Genomic DNA, 16,892 nt, shown 5'->3' with positions numbered 1-16,892 from the left:
TAATTCCATCTGACAAGCCTGCCTTTTTCTTGCCTGCTCACCCAGGACACAAACCAATGTTCCACAGACATTTTGTTTTTATAAAAATCTATATAACTCTATACAAACATTTTTTTCTCTTTAATAAAGTTGAAAAGTAATGAAGTTGAATTTTGAAAAGGTGCAATAAGAAAAGAAAAGAAACACCATATATTATTCCACCATGGAGAAATAAATGCCACTGATATTGTGGGGTATAGTCTAGATTTTTAGTAATACACATATTCATACAGATTTCACGAGATCATTCTACATACACAGTTTTGTAACCCAATTCTTGCACATAATAGAGAAAAATTATGAGCATTCTTTCATGTCATTAAATGTCCTATGACATGTTTTTTTAATGAGTGAAGAATATTCCTTTATTGAGAAGCATTGTCGTTTACTTATTGAATCCCCATTCTTAGAAATCTGCTTTGTGTCCCACGGTTTTCAATTACAATTAGACTCCAGCTGAGCTGCTTTGTATCTGCATGTTGCCATTCTGCATTTGTTTCTTGGAATTCCGTTTCCTAATAGAAAACACTGGCTCAAACAGCAGAATGTGCATTTTTGAATTTTTTTTTTTTTTTGGTACTGGGAATTGAACCCAGGAGTACTTTGCCGCTGAGCCACATCCCCAGCCCTTTCTCCACTTTTTACTTTGAGACAGGGTCTTGCTAAATTACTGAGGCTGGCCTTGAACTTTCGATCTTCCTGTCTCAGCCTCCCAAATTGCTGGGATTACAGGTGTGCACCATTGCACCTGGTTCATTTTGAACTTTTGATTCATAGTGTCAAAGTGCTTTCCCAAAAGGCATTTACTCAGCAGCATTTTATCACTTATTTATCAGCACTGGGCTTTACAAGTTTTGCTTTGTTTTAACTCAATGTATTAGTTCATTTGTGGGTTTTTGTTGTTGTTGTCGTTATTTGCATTACCATGAAAGAATGATGTCATGAGAGATTGGCCTCCCTGCACAGGACACGTCATCAGCAAAGCTCCCATTCCCGTAAACTTCAAAGTTCCACTAAATACTTCAATATTTGGCTTCCAGGGAAATGATAAAAAAGTGCAGCTCTTCCTCTTAGTTCTTCTTCTTGGAACACACAGGTCCAGGTAGAAACAGGAAGATTGCAGGGGACCTGGGTACCCAGCTGTGCTCAGGGAGGCACGGATGGAGGAGACGTATCTCTCCAAATGGGAGAGTGACATTTTGTGATCTCAATTCTTGAAAGGAACAAAGAGTGAACAATAGCAGGAAGTGGGAGAGAAAGAGGACAAGCTATTAACAAGCAAATTAAGACCAGACAAGAGATGAATCAGAAGTGATCTAATAACCAGCCCTGGATTAAGTGCATCTGGTTCTCCCGGGGATTTCACAGTTGTTCGCTTCAAATTGCTAATCTTTTCTGAGAGGTTCCCTTCAAGCTGTCTGGAAGGAATGAATAAATGGATGCCTGGGCCAAATGGTGGCTCCCTGTGATGTTTTATGCATGGGTGCATATACACATTGTCATGCCTCATTGATTGGGAATAGAAAGTATGGCTTTTTTGACAGAATCACAGAATTTTAGAGTTAGAAGAGACCTAGATAGCATTGAAAGCATCTTTCATTTTGCAGATGGGGAAACTAAGGCTCACTGTATGATTTCTCCTACACGTACACATCAAAATTTTGGCTGAGCTGGGGCTGGAGTCCAGGTCTCCAACTTTTAGTTCAATACCATTCCTGCTACTCGTTGCTATTTGTTTTCTCTCGTATTTTCTGGACTTAACTAATGGTGAGAGACAGAAAGAATTAATGGGTGATGGGAGTGAAAAGGGAGGATAAATAATTTCACTAATTGTCTTCCCTAGTTGGGATATTACCCAAGCAGGCACATATGGATAGGAGGGTCAGACAAATAACTCAGTGGGTGTGACTTGAATGATTAAAGCCACATTCCCTCATCTGTAGCATGGGACCACTAATTGTACCCACCTCCCAGGTTGGGGTGAGGAGCAGAGAGCTTGGCCCAGTACTCAATAGATATTAGCTATTTTCTTCTTCTCCTCCTCCACCTCCTTCTGCTCCTCCTTCTCCTCCTCCTCCTCCTCCTCCTCCTCCTCCTCCTCCTCCTCGTTTTCTTCTAATATGAGAAGTCAGTTGCTTCTTGGTTTAAACTGAGGCAGTAAGCCACCTTGCAGGGTATTATATTTTTTTCGTGCAAATATCTAAAGCAACAAAGGCACCAATCACCCCAAGAGAAAGAAGATAATAACATCATCTGTGGCTGGATCAGTCTGCCTCCCAATGCTTCCTAGCATGCTCATTGATGGCTGGGGAGGGAGGCAGGTTTGCCTTGGGGTCCACGCAATCAAGAAGGAGGAAAACAAAGACGGGTTACCCACCCCTTCCTTGGGCCTAGGGAAGGGTGTGGTTGGAAACCTCTCCTGACCCAGCTGCCAAGACATAAAGGTTGTTCTGCAAAAACAATGGCCAAGCACAGGGAAGTGTGAACAGAAAGAGCAACACCCAAGGAACTGAGCACGGGATTCGGGATCTGTGGCTCCTGATAGTGTGGTAACTGTTGGCCATGCTGTGAGCAGGGATGTGTTACCACCTTGGCCAAGTAGCCAGCCGTCAGTGCAGGAATAGTGACCAGAGCACCCACGTGGTAGCAAGAATACAGAGTGAGAACATTTGGTCACTCTCTCTGGCTGTCATTTATAATTCGCACAGAGCTCTTTGGAATAAATAAGTCCTGGGCAATTCTGGGGGAAAGCCAAAGGTCTTTGGAGGGATATGCTAAAAGTTTCTGTTGATTTGGGCAATGATTGCTCCTTTAGTTTTCTTGAAACATATAATCTCCTTACTTGTATGTACCCCAAGCTAGTTACACATGTTGTCACTGTGGCCAAAAGCCTGGCAAGAACAACTTAAAGGAGGAATAGTTTATTTTGGGCATATGGTTTTAGAGGTTCAGTCCATGGTCAGCTGGCTCCATTACTTTGGGCACAAAGATGAGTGAAGTGAATATTAGTGAAGTGAAAAAATGAATTTTTCCCTTGGTTTTAATAGTCCTCCCAAATGATGGCCATTTCAGGCTTTCCAACCAGGAAAAGGAGTCCATTATCTGCTGCTGTGTAGGAGGCCTGTGAGTAGAGGCTGTTTTGAGAGTGAGGCCAAGGACGTGGGTCACTGGCCCTTCCAGAACTCTCTGACTTTCGTTCCTGACCTCCTCGGCACAGGGTCTGACCTCTCACTCTCTCGAGGCCATTCCTTCTCTAGAGTTTTGCTCCTGCAGGTCTCCCTCCCAGAATGCATTCTGTGCTTCACTTTGGGCTACTCTCACTTCTACTTTTGCTCCAAGATGTATTATTTCCCTACAGCCTTGCCTGTCTTTGGACTCTTTCCTGGGGAGATGGGTCTGTCCCCTGTGGCCTCACTGAGTGTCTAATACAACTTATCCTTACGACTGAAGCAGCCGGGGGGGAGGCAGGATTTTAAGGGGCCTCAGACACCAGCAGATGGTGTAGGGCAAACTTGTCCTTGACCTGGGGGCTTCTGGGAGGCTCCTCAGGGAGTCTCTGGGACAAAAAGATCAGGAATGAAGAGGTCAGCCTGTCAGGGCCCAGGGTTCCTTGCCCCACTTAACAATACACTTCGATTTCATCTGTATTGGAGTAATTTCCTTTAAAAAAATAGATAATTCCTGGTCAAAAACCTGAAAAACAACTACTCCATTCCCATCTTCCAATCTTACAGATCAGAAAACCTTAACTCTGGGTTATACCTTAAAATTCCTCCTGCCTTCCTTCCATGTAAGACTTTTGGCAAATAAGACCTCATTTCCCCCACGTTCTTTGCAGTGAGCTGTTCGTAGCCAAGTTCCCACAAATAGAGAATGGACATTGTGGGAAACCTTTGCAATGCTCTCCACAAGGAAACAACTTGCTCTCACTGCTGCTGTCTCCCTGTGCTACATCATACGTGTGCAGTGACTCAGCCTTGAGTGTTCCTGCAGGGATAACCCCTGGGGAAAGTGTCCCTAATTTTTTTTGTGTGTGTGTGCCAGGGATTCTCTGAGATGTCTGGCGTAATTCCAGGGTAATTTATTTTAAATGTATAAAATAAAATACACAGGACTACCAAAGAAACTGATTGCATTGAAATGTAGATATCAAAATAACCGAAACATGCAAACATACATATGCAGACCCAAATTTGTGACATGCAAAACTGAACTTCTTTATTCATATCAGGCAACAAAATCTACCAGCAGGACTAATAATGATTGGAACGTTGAAATACTAATGAACACTAAATGATATTTTGAGATATCTAGCATCTCTAAAGTGATATGAAAATCGTCGTGATTTCTGTGGGCGACAAAGTCCTCGATTCTGATATTACTTCTAGTGATTTATTGCTTCATTGGTAATTGAGGGAGATGTTAAATTTCATGCAGAAAGTTGTGAAAATACAGGTGTAACTTTTTTCTTTCCAATTTCACGAATTCCTTGAATTCTATTTATGGACTCCGTGTTGAGAACCCCTGCCTGGGGGGACAGCAAAGCAAAAAGATGGGGAGAACCTGGATCCCTGAATGTCCTTATGAAACAGAGCTGCCCTGCTGAACAGGCCACTCACATCAGACTATTATGGAAAAGAGAGAAGCAAATCTTACTTAAGAATCGCAATAGTGGACTTTGTTACAGCAACTTAGCCTATATCCTAACCCTGAGAGAAAACGATTTGTTATGCATTCTGTTTTACACATTGATATAAATGGCTTTGGGTTAGTTCTCCTTAACCATCTCTTCTACTCTTATCTACAGACAATATCTAGATCAGGGTAAGGTAGAGAGTAAGTGTTTAGTTAGTGGACAGAACTAACACTAATCTATATAATTGAGTAAAAACTACTTCAAAACTCGAGGTCAGTGGACTATGAGGTTTGGGGCAGTAAAGTCCTGTATATAAACCTTGCTTCTGTTATCTACTGGCTGTATCACTTTGGGTAGCCACTCACATTCTGGGAACCTCCCACATATCATGGGTTATAACAGGATAAAGATCTCATGGTGTCTGAAGTCCAGTGGGGTAGACTGGTGACACCTTGGATTCCACGGTGCGACTGTTTCGCCGTGGTCACACTTGGAGCCTCCTGGTATGAGCTCCAGCCCTTCCAAGATCGCTGTTTTGCCTGGAGTCACTGCATTCTGACTTGGAGGGCCGAGTTGGGGACAGTGGGGCTCTCACTTTCTCCTCCAGCCTGCTTTTATCTCTTGGTGACACCAATAACTAGGTGCTTCTGAGAGCTCCCTGCGCACCAGGCCCTCTGCAAGGCCTCATTACTGGATTATTGGTGCCCTGAGAAGACGATACCTTCACTATTATTCCCATTTTGCAAAGAAACTGAAGCTCAGAGAGGACAAGGAGCCTGTCTAAGGCCATTTGAACCCAAGGCTAGTGATTTATCACCATGTGCACATATGTGTGGTAGGCATGTGGGGAGGGAAATACTGGTGGTGTGAGATCCCTGCGCAGACAGTGGGCAGCTGATGGTGGTGCCCCGCCCCCCCCATGGGCCAGCTGTCCCTCTGACTTCACTATATTAACATATGGTCTCCGGAGGGCTAAGCTTTCTCTGTCCCAGCTCCATTTTCCAGCCTTCTGGCCTTCTAGGTGACATCGTCAGCTTACCTGCTGACTTCTCTGCTTCTAGCTCACTTAACTCCCTCTGCCCTGGCCTGTGCCTTGTGGCCTGTGGCCTGGCCAGGGCCATGTGAATGGCAGGGGCATTCCAGTGGGAATGAGATCACCTCCCACCATCCTGGGGAACAGGCTCTAAGGGGAGGTTGGCTGGAAATGCCTGATGAGGTCAGTGTGCTCAGACCCTGGGGGCTGCACCCTGCGGCAGTTTCCCTGGGTGGATGACACACCCCGCCACCTCCCTCTGGAACGGCAGAGCAAGCAGACCCAGGCTGGGGCTCACTCTGGCCCCTGGAGGGAGAGGACAGAACCTCCCCCTTCGTGCTGGGCAGCCCCTGCTCCCCAAGCCTCTGCCCCAGCCCTAAGACCTGCCCTGCTGGGCCCCACCTCCAGCAGGGATCAAGCAGCCGTTCTGTTGATTCAGAAGGGTGTGAAAGAGCAGGGAGAGGAAGCCACAGAGTTATTCATGTTGATGTGAGAAGCTGCATGCTGTGGCGGATGGGGAGAGACCTGGGTCTGGGACCAGGCAGGGCTCTCACTCCCTACTCTGGGTTCTCTGGGTCTCAGGTTCCTCCACGAATGAGCTTGTTGGCCCAGAACCAAGGATCTTCCTCTGCTGGGAGGTCAGGGCCCTCTGAGGTCAGAGGGAAAACTGAGAACATGATTCCAGGACTGAACGTTGACGCCTTTCCTCAGATGTCACTGTGGGGTCCCTAGTGAGATGGGGCTTTTAAAAGCCTGCTCCACCTAACAACCTCTGTTGCTTGAAGGCTGCCAGGCCAGGAAGTGACACAGAAGCTCCTGGAGTGGTGCCCAAATGCCCATGCAGCCCCAACCCTGCACTCCCAGGGCCCAGCCCCTGGAAGGGGGGTGGGTAGCCCATCAAGCTTCTCAGAAGAGCTGGTGCCCCCAGAACCACTTTGAAGGGCTTGGCTGGGTCCGGGCACCAGGAAGAATGGAGCAAAGAGGCAGCCCCATCCCCATGCTCCCTAATAGCCACATGTGCTAGAGGCAGGCAGGGGGTGGCTCCGTCTAGTGCCTGAGGTTGGTGACATCAGAAGGGGGCTTGCTCTACTCTCTATGGTTCTGGCTCTGGCAAAAGTCTTGGCCCTGCCACTGCACTCAGCCCACGTGGAGCTCTAAGAGGGAAAACTGAAATAACAGAGCAAGTGAGGAGGTGTAAAAAGCCGGGCACAGGGGTGCACACCAGGAGTCCCCACGACTGGGGAGGCTGGGGCAAGAGTATGGCAGGTTTGAGGCCAGCCTTAGTTACTCAGTGGGACCCTGTCTCAAAATAAAAAAATAGAAAGGGCTGGGAATGTAGCTCAGTGCTAGAGCAGCTCTGTTTAGTCCTCAGTACCCTCCAAACTCCCAAACAACAACAACAACAACAACAAAATTATCCTGCCAGTATTTCAAAGAATTCAAGAAAACAGGGGATGATTTCTCTAGTCTTCCACTCCTGGGGGCACCTACTAGGTGAAGCATGGATCTCCGGGCCAGTTCCATCAGGACCCTTTCCCTCTCCCTTGTTGGCTGAGCCCTCTGATGATCCTCAAGTCCACATGGCACAATTGGTAAGTGTGGGTTACTCTGGAGTTTACCATCAACTCTTCTGGAGGCTTAAAAATTCCAACTCACATCAGAGGTCTTTGGGGTGTCCGGAGTGATTTCCATCATCTACTACATCCATGATTACCCCCACTTTTAGGTGAGGGAATTGAGACTCAGGTCAGCTATGACATATAGGCCTGACTTTGCACCAAGATATTCTGAAGCCAAATTGAGTTCTTCATCACCTAGTCATCTGTTAAAATAAGTCATGATGCTCAAATATACATTGTAGGTCTCAAACAAGGGTAAGCAATCTAGTGACTGCTTCAAATCTTCCAGCCATTTTTTTTCTAATATATTTTTAGTTATAGATGAACACAATCCCTTTATTTATTTTACGTGGTGCTGAAGATCGAATCCAGTGCCTCACATGTGCTAGGCAAGCCCTTTACCACTGAGCCACAACCCCAGCCCCTTGCCTGCCTGTTTTTGTAAATAAAGTTTTATTGGCACACAGCTACACCCACTCATTTACATATGGTCTTTGCTTTCTCAGAGGGCAGAGCTAAGTAGTTACAACAGAGACTGATGGCTTTCAAAGCCTACAATATTTCCCATCTGGCCCTTTACAGCAAACAGTTGTCTTAGTCTAGAATATAGAAATCAAGATGCATTTTGCCAAGAAAGCAGGTCAACCAAGAGAGGATTTCCTAACCCAAGAGGCTACAGCAGAAATGCACCTGTATTTAATCAAAAGTTAATGATACCCTGCAGATGGTTCATTCTGAGCTTTCAAGTTACAACCTTAGTATGGTCCATACTGAGACGTGGGTGGTAATTTTGAGGAAACAACCACCAGAGGAAGTTTGAGGCTAGAAGCTAGAGAGTAGGGAGGGGCAGGTTTGAGAGGAACTGCCCTGGGCTTAATGTGAGAGCGGAGTCTTTTCTGCTTCCATGCATGTGGGAGGGAAACTGTCACAGGATGGAATTGTGTAGAGGGTCCCCCACAGAGTCTTGCTCACGGTGGGTGCATCATCAGCATCCTGGATGAAAATGCTGGCAACACGGTGCCCTGTAAAATGCAGGCAGCCGGGCAGGGTGGGTGAGAGGGGATCTGATGACCAGGAGCTGAGTGGAAAGGAGTTCATACCCCTGCAGCATGACTGCAGGGGCCTGGCCAAGAGCGGTGTGTGTGTGTGTGTGTGTGTGTTTTCCCTCTGGGCTGGATGAGTGTCCTGTTGGGGTTCACAAAGTCACCCTGCAGGGTGTCAGGTCTCTGGACTTTTCCTTCTTGAGATTAAATTCTGGATGTAGAAGAGGACCTGCTGTGTGGGGGCCATGGAGCAGAAATGAACCAGGAACTGAGGCCACAGACTCTGTGGAAAGGCAGGCTGCGGGTCTAGATTCCAGAGGCTCCACATTGGCTTCCCCTGCAGCATCCTGATCCCCAGTGGGGTCTTCGTGGATGCTCTGGTGTGGTCTCAGCCAGGCACAGTGTTCAAGGAGGGTTCCTGTGGCCAGCTCTGGGGCAGAGCTCTGAGCAGCCATGGCAGCTCCGTGGGCCTGACCTCACCAGGGTCTTCTCCCCTGCCAAAGTGGGTGATTCTGGGTTGTTTTATTGGGAAAGAGGCATTTCCTCCTTCTAACCCCAAGGGAGGTGATGCTGAGCAGTGGCAGGATCGAGGGACACGGTGACATGGGTATGGGGGGTGGTAGGGCTCCTGGACTGAGGGAAGAGAAGTTTGCTCTGGAGACGGTGAAGGTGGGGGTGTGGCCAGTGAGTGACCATAGGACGGCACCTCCTGCTCCATAGAAGGGCGCTCCCTTCCTCCCCTCCACCCCAGAGGGGAGTAGCATCTCTGCAGCTCCGAGTGGAGCTTCTCGGGTGGGTAACCGTCCCCAAAGGGGACCTTTTCCCCACCCTGCTGGCCCCGCTCCCAGTGATCTTCAGCGGCACTTCTAGAAGCACTGATGCTTTCATTTGAGGCGTCGGTCCTCCAGGCCCCGCCCAGCCACCAAGCCGGCTTTGTTTACGCGGGTGCACTGCTCGCGGCGGCCACGTGGGGGCGCCAGGGACCGGGCGGGGCGGGGCGCGCGCCTCCGCCCCTCCCTCACTCTTCAGCTCCCCGGCCTCCTTCGCTTCCCCAGCTCAGCGCGGACGCAGAGTCGCCTCCAGGGACCCTGCCGCCAGCGATCAGCCCTCCCGCCTCAGCCTCCTGCTGTCCCCCCAGGACCGGTCTACACTGCGCACCCACGGCGCGGCCGCGCTGTGGTCGCGGTGGCCGGCGCTGTGGTTCATCTTCACCAGGGGGCGANAGTTCTAGGTTCACAGTAAAACTGGAAAGTTGAGTTCCTCTACGCCCCCACCCCACCCCCAATCCCCAGCATCATCAACATCCAACCAGAGTGGCACATTGTTAGAATCCACAAACACGCCCTGACACAGCATTATCACCCCATGTCCCTGGTTTAATTGGCTGGTGTTGTGCATTCGATGGGATTTGACAAAGGTACGATGTGGTGCGTCCAATATTGTAGTATTGTCCTGTTCACTGTCCTAAATCCTTTGTGCTCAGCCTATTCACCCCCCTCTTTTCCCTAACCTCTGGAAACCACTGGTCCTTTTGCTCTCTCCCGTTTTTTGTAGAATTAGACCCGATTTTCACAACCATCTAAGAAATAAGAATTCTTCCTGAAATTCCTTTGAAGAAACTAAGGCTCAGATCCAGTTACCAGGACCCAATCAGGGCCCAGTCACCCAAACAGTGAGGCTAGAGGGAGCCTCTGCTTGCAGCCCTGCCCTGGGGGAACTCCTGAACAATGGAGCCAGTAGTGATGTGACAGCACCTAGGGAAGCCAGACACCCTAGTACTACCCCACCCTGGCACAAGCAGGCTCCCTCCCCAGGTCACCCTATTCAGGAGGTGCTACCATCCAACCTGGGTGCTTCTGCAGACAGGAGGTGAAGGAATTGCAACAGGTGTAGACAGCAAAGCAGTGCTTTGGGGAGGAGCCCTTGTGTGCTGCTGACAGGATTGCCCTGGCTTTAGTAGGCCACACACAAGTTCAAGTTCAAAGGGAGGCTGTTGGCCCCTGCTCTCTATCTTGGACCTCACTGTGAGGGACTTCTAGAGAATGGGGGGGACACACAGTTTGCAGCCTCAGTTATCCCTACCCCAGAGCCCGATGTCCTTAGGCCACTCCTTGGGCCTAGGAGCAGCCTTCTGGTGGGACCAGACATCTGTGAGAAGAGGGGCCTGCAAAGGCCTGAGAAGTAAGTTCTGAGCCCTTTGGACAGGGTCCCAGGTACTCAGAGCATGATCTAGAAGGGAGGACATGAGAGGCAGGTGGGCATGTCCTTTGACCAGATTTAGCCAATTAAAACACAGGACACCAGGGTTAATTTTGAATTTCACATAAACAATGAGTGACTTTTTAGCATGAGCAAGTCTCAAGTGCATGCTTATACCCTTCCAATAATTTGTTTATCAGAAGTTCAAATTTAATTGAGAGTCCCGTGTCTTAATGGCCAACCCTACCTGCCGCAGTCTGGTTGGGCACAAATGCCGCAGTCTGGCTGGGTACACAATCACGAGCCACCACACAGCTTGTAGATTCAAACAGCAACTCTTTATTCCCGAACTCACACCAGCCGTTTACAATCACGTTCTGGGGAAATCCACGTTCTCTGCCCAAATCCACTACCACTGGGCTTCTATCTCCCCAAAAAATATTGTCTGAATCCCGTGAGAACTCAAGGGGAACTCAGGCAGCAGGATACGCCCTATTCCCAGCAGGAATAATCTTAAACCTGGAACGCCCTAAACCCGGTTTAAATAATCTTAAACCGGGAACACCCTAATCCCGGATCCACCCTGGTCCTTGAGTAAGGTCACCTAACCGCAATGTCACTGCAAAATGTCCTATTTCCACGAGTCCTTCCACTAAGCAACATGGGGTACGCTGGCAAGGAAATTGTCATACCTACTTGGCTAATGGCTCCCAGCACCTACCCAATGGGTCAGGAGGAAAAAGTGTGGGACTTGGAACAGGGGTTTTTGTCACCAGAGTCAAAGCTGTCCAGGTTGCAGGTTTTAGTATCCTGCAATTGCAGCAAGTTTCCGGGGTCTAGGGATCTGGGGACAGTGTGGTCTGACAACAGATTCCACCCTCAAAGAGTGGAATGCCTGTGTGTTGGTGGAGGATGGGGAGGGGCAGATGGGGAGGGGCGGTGGGATGGAGAAAGAGAGAGCCAGCTTGCAACAGCTGCTCCACCAGGGCCCCTCCAGGAAGGCTGGAGAAGGTCAGGGGAGAAGAAGGGAAGTTCCAGGGACACATACAACACACAGGAGGGGACACTGATGAATCCTGGACTGATTTCACTGTGGTCGTGGGGCCTGCTTTTTGGGCTGGAGGCTCCCTGTGGCCTCACTGTAGTTAGCATCCCAGGTCAGTTGTAAGGGAAAGCAGGCAGGGCTTGGTGGAGTCTGGCCCACCAACCTAGTGACCAGCACAGAGAGTGGTCTAGCTGCTGGCTTGGTGTCTAGCCCATTGACCTGGGCCTGGGTCTGCACAGCTGTGCCTTGCTCTCCAGGCAGCAAGAGGAAATCATTGGGAGGGGAAGAACTGGTTTAGATGTTGGACGTGGTGGAGAGGTCAAAGCAAATGTCTCTGAATGACTTCTGAAAATCACTTGTGATGACTGACTAGACTCCTTGAAAAGCTGCCTTCTGATCTATCCTAGTGGCTTGGAAAGGGGCTTCCTGGAAGAGAGAAGGGCAATGTCCTGGACAAGCCCTGAGCAGGTGAAAGTTCTCTTAAAATACTCCCTACGGGGCCTGGGCCATGTCCTCTTTTTCTTGAAACCCCCTTTTTTCTTCACCTGAAGAATGGAGATAATTTTAGAGGTGCATTTTAAGATTCAAATGAAATCACATATAAAAGCAACTTAAATGGAAAAGTGCTTTATCAATACAAAATGGCCTTGTTGGTTAATCCATTGTATAGGGAGCCCCTGAGAGGGACTGGCATGACACCCAAGGAGCTTGGCTCTAGTGAGAAAGACAGGCTGGTGACCAGGTAACATAGGTGGATCTAGGGTTTTGAGGATGTCTTCAAATTGACTTCTACTATTTTCATACAAGATTTCCAGCAAAAACAACAAGGTTTGCACAAAGACAAGATCTGACCCACCACCAAAAGAAAAAAAACAGACGTTAGAAATAAACACAATAACTCGGTCAGCATGAGCAAGTCTCAAGTGCATGCTTATACCCTTCAAATTCTCCACCTTATTATTTAATTTAACCAACATGTCAATCATGGTTACTTTAAAGTCTGTTGCTAGTAATTTCCAAGTGGAGCTGGAGTCCTCAAGTGGATGGAGTGGGTAAGGAAGAGGATCCAGTGAGGTGGGCAGAAGGGGAAGTGAGGCCTGACAGAGCCTGGGTGGCAGCTGCAGGCTCTAAAGGTCGTTATTCCATGCCCTTGCCAACACTTGGCACTGTCAGCTTTAAAACATTTAGACATTCTTGTGTTTGTGTAATGGAATCCACTGTGGTTTTATTTTGAGTTACTCAGATGATTAAGAGGGTTGAGCAATTTTGCTTTATGTTTATTGGCCATTTTGAGATTCGTTTTTTAGGTGTTTATTCAAAGTTCTTGTTGGTTTCTTGTTGTTACGTTCTGGATATAAGCTCTTTGTTTCCTGTAGGTGCACCAAACATCCTCTGCTCCATGGCTTCTCTTTTCACTCTCTAATGATGTCTTTTGGTGAACAGCAGTTCCTCTTTGTAATACAGCCCAATTATTCTTTACTTTTCCTTTATGGTTGAAGCATTTAATGGAATGTTTTTAAAAAAATCTTTCTCCTGTCTTATAGGAACTTTATTGTTTTGTCTTTTACATTGAGATCTACATCTCACCTGAGATTGATTTTTATGTAATGGCATGAGGTAGGGTCAAGTTTCATATATTTTTCATTTAAATATTCAATTCTCCATACACTGAGAAGTCTGTGTTTTCCCCATTCCTTGGCAGTGTACCCTTATCAATCAACTCTTCCATTTCTAATCAACTGTTAATCAACTGTACCTATTTATCTATTTCTGGAATCTCTCTTCTGTTTCATTGGTCTATTTGTCTTTGCACCAGCAGCACAATGACTTAGTCCATAAAGCTTGGCAAATCTTGATTCTGCTAGAGCAAATCCTCAGTGTGTTCATGCTGTTCTTATCACACTTCAGTGCAATTCTTTGATTATTGGTGTGGAAGACAGCAGTCAGCATTTACATGCCAAGATATAAACATTTCAAAAATCTTAACTTTAAAAATATTCCAAGCCAGTTGTGGTGGCACACTCCTGTAATCCCAGCAGCTCAGGAGGCTGAGGCAGGAGGATTGAGAGTCCAAAGCCAGCCTCAGCAAAAGTGAGACACTAAGCAACTCAGTGAGACCTTCTCTCTAAATAAAATACAGAAAAGGACTGGGGATGTGGCTCAGTGGTTAAGTGCCCCTGAGTTCAGTCCCTGGTACCAAACCCTAAAAATATTTCATAACTTCCTTATTTTAAAATCCTCCATTCCTAGTAAGTGTATTGCTATTTTTGCATTTTTTTGTTATTCTATTATCTCCAATAGCAGCTTGTTCTGAATTATTTTTATGATGTTTATTGGTTTTCTTAGAGATAAAAACATGCTCCAAATCTAATATAAATTGGTACTTTTACTGTCTCCCAGCAATGTGAGATCTTAGGACACTTGTTCCATGTATTCTGTTTTTTTACTTGCATATTATAATTTATATTTATATTTTAAATCCAATTAGAAATTATTATTATTGCTATTGTTTTAAATAGCCAATGTTAATTTGCATTTATGTACATAGATAACCTTATTATTTATGGTTCTCCTTATTTTTCCCATAGTAACCTTTTTAGTATTTACTTAATGAGGTTCTAGTGGTGATACATTCACTCTGGTTTAGGTGTCTGAACATGAATTTAATCTCCTGTTCATTTTTGGAAGATATTTATTGAGTATAGAATTCTAAATTGGTTGTCATGTTCTTAGAGCATTATGAAGATTCTAGTTTGTTGACTTCTGGCTGCTTTATTTCTGTTGAGAAGTCAATTGTATCATGGTTGTTTCTTTTAATACATGTCTTTTTTTCTCTGGAGGTTTAAAAGATTGGGTCTGTTTTTGGTTTTCAGCAGTTTTGCTCTGATATGCCTAGGAATGTATATGTGTTTACATTTATTCTTTTTGGGGTACCCATAACTTTTGAACTTTTTAATGATTGCTCTTAAAATTTACTTCCAACCTACTCCTTTTCCCTCTCCTGTTGGGCATCAGGTACATAGACTCTGGATCTTTTCATCACATGCTTTGTCTCTTATAATCTTTTATTTTTCTATCCTTTGATTCTATCCTTTAGTAGGTAATTTCTTCTCTCAGTTTACAAATCCTCTTTTCAACTGAACGTAACCTGTTGTTAAACCCATCCATTGAATTCTTAATTTCATACATTGTAGTTTTCCTTTCATATTTAACATTTGGTTCTTTTGAGAATTCTTTCTACTTTCTGCTTCTCCACCTTATTTTATTTAATTCCATGAACATATCAATTATGGTTACTTTAAAGTCTGTTGCTAGTAATTTCCAAATGTGGATATTCTATGAATTTCTTTTTCTTTTTTCATTTTATTACTTAAAAAATAAACTGTTGTGTATACTTGAGATTCACAATGTGATGTTATTGGTGTATATAGATAGTGAAATGGTTACTATAGTGAAGCAACGTAGTGAATATGTCTGTCATCTGACCGAGTTACTGTGTTTATTTCTAATGTCTGTTTTTTTCTTTTCATGGTGGGTCAGATCTTGTCTTTGTGCAAACCTTGTTGTTTTTGCTGGAAATCTTGTATGAAAAATAGTAGAAGTCAATTTGAAGTCCTGAACGATGTTATCTTCTTTCAGAGAGGGTTTGCTTTCACTTTCTGCAGGTCTGAGGCTAAGAAAATGTTACTGTAATTCATTCAGGTTCCGTATGACTGTGGACATTGTGAACACTTGTCTGTTTTCTTTTAATACTGCTAGGACATAGCCCTTTTGTATTTCAACCAAAAGTCTGGGATTCTTACCAACATTCCTCCTCTCAAGTGGTCTCTAAACTCCAATTGTATGTCTCAAGTCTTTTGGGAGAGAAACTCTGCTCAGTTTCTCAGTCTTTTGGTAATTTTCCTAGGGGTGTTTGGTCCCAAATTTCTGGTTCACATTTCTTGGTTTATTTTTTAGTTATACTCTACAAATCCTTCCTTCCTCAATTGCTTTCTAATGCCTTCAATTGTTTTTTTAAATATATATTTTTAAATTTTCTAAATGATTTTAATGGAAAGATTGGTCCCAAATATCCTAGTCAGCCACAGGGGGAAGTACAGTCTTCAATCCCATTGTATTTTAGTAATACAAAATGGGTCAAAGCCTGGGGACATACAAAGGCAGATTTTCCATGAAGAATTCTTAGATATCATTGATTCTAAAAAATGGGCTCAGTCGTGAATCTTGCTTTTCCTAGCTGTTGAGGTGTATATGTCCAGTCAGTAAGTTGATTGGTCACTTTTGTGTCCCTTCATTTGGTAATGACTGGGGTATTTTGCTATTCCTTATTTGTCCTTGCACCTGCCACCTCAATCACATTTTTTTTTTCTCAATCTTTCCCTTCTAGTCCTACTCTCAGGTGGCCCAGTGGCCTGAAGGGCCACCGACCTGCACCTGGGGATGCAGCATCTCCCACTTTCCAGCTACTGTGAGGTCCAGTCTGAGAGCATCATGGAGAACCCCAGAAGTCTTGGGATTGATTTTAAAATACCTGTCATGGTGGATGCTTTCTGGTAACTAAAGTGACAAAGTTATGTTTGTGTTTTATATAAAGTAATATGTATGGCCTGGGAGCACATTTTTTTATTGCTAAGACTTCTATTCATGGAACTGCTGGAGGCGTGGTCCTCAGAGGAGATACTGGGTCACTTTCTAGGTCACATGTTCCATAAATTGGGTGCAGCATTGACTCTGGTCATGGGCATTCGTTTATCTTCAGGAAAAACTTGGAACCAGACAGCATTCCTGGGGCCCCTCAAGGATTCTCTTCAAAGGCTCTTTTTATGGCGCCTACTCTCCCCCCCTTTCTCCCCTCTCCCACCACTCCACAGTAGGAAGTTGAGGCGGCGCAGAGACTGAGGCTGGTGATCCCAGAGAAAACTGAGCATCTGGTGTCTGGACATTCCTGGTCAGATCCTGCTCTGTTAGGGACACTGACTAGGATGTCTACAGGCAAAGCCATCTGTCTTACGTTGGGAATAAAGTGAAAAATCAATTGTGAACAGAAAGCAAGCCCACAAACTTGCTCTTTGCCTGCAACGAAGGAAAAATGTGAAAAAGAAAGCTTTTTATGCGTGCAACCCCAATGCCAATAACGCAAGTGTGTGTGCATGGGTACCCACGTGAGAGAAAAGAATACTTAGCAAGCTCACCCATACAGGAAAGACAAAAGTGGAAACAAATTTATGCATTGTTTGGCAACCTCGACTTGAAAGGCATTTCCAGGGGATTATTTTGG

Source organism: Marmota marmota, unplaced genomic scaffold, assembly GCF_001458135.2.
Source record: "Marmota marmota marmota unplaced genomic scaffold, marMar, whole genome shotgun sequence".
Taxonomy (NCBI): domain Eukaryota; kingdom Metazoa; phylum Chordata; class Mammalia; order Rodentia; family Sciuridae; genus Marmota; species Marmota marmota.
Note: the sequence above shows the minus strand (reverse complement) of the source record.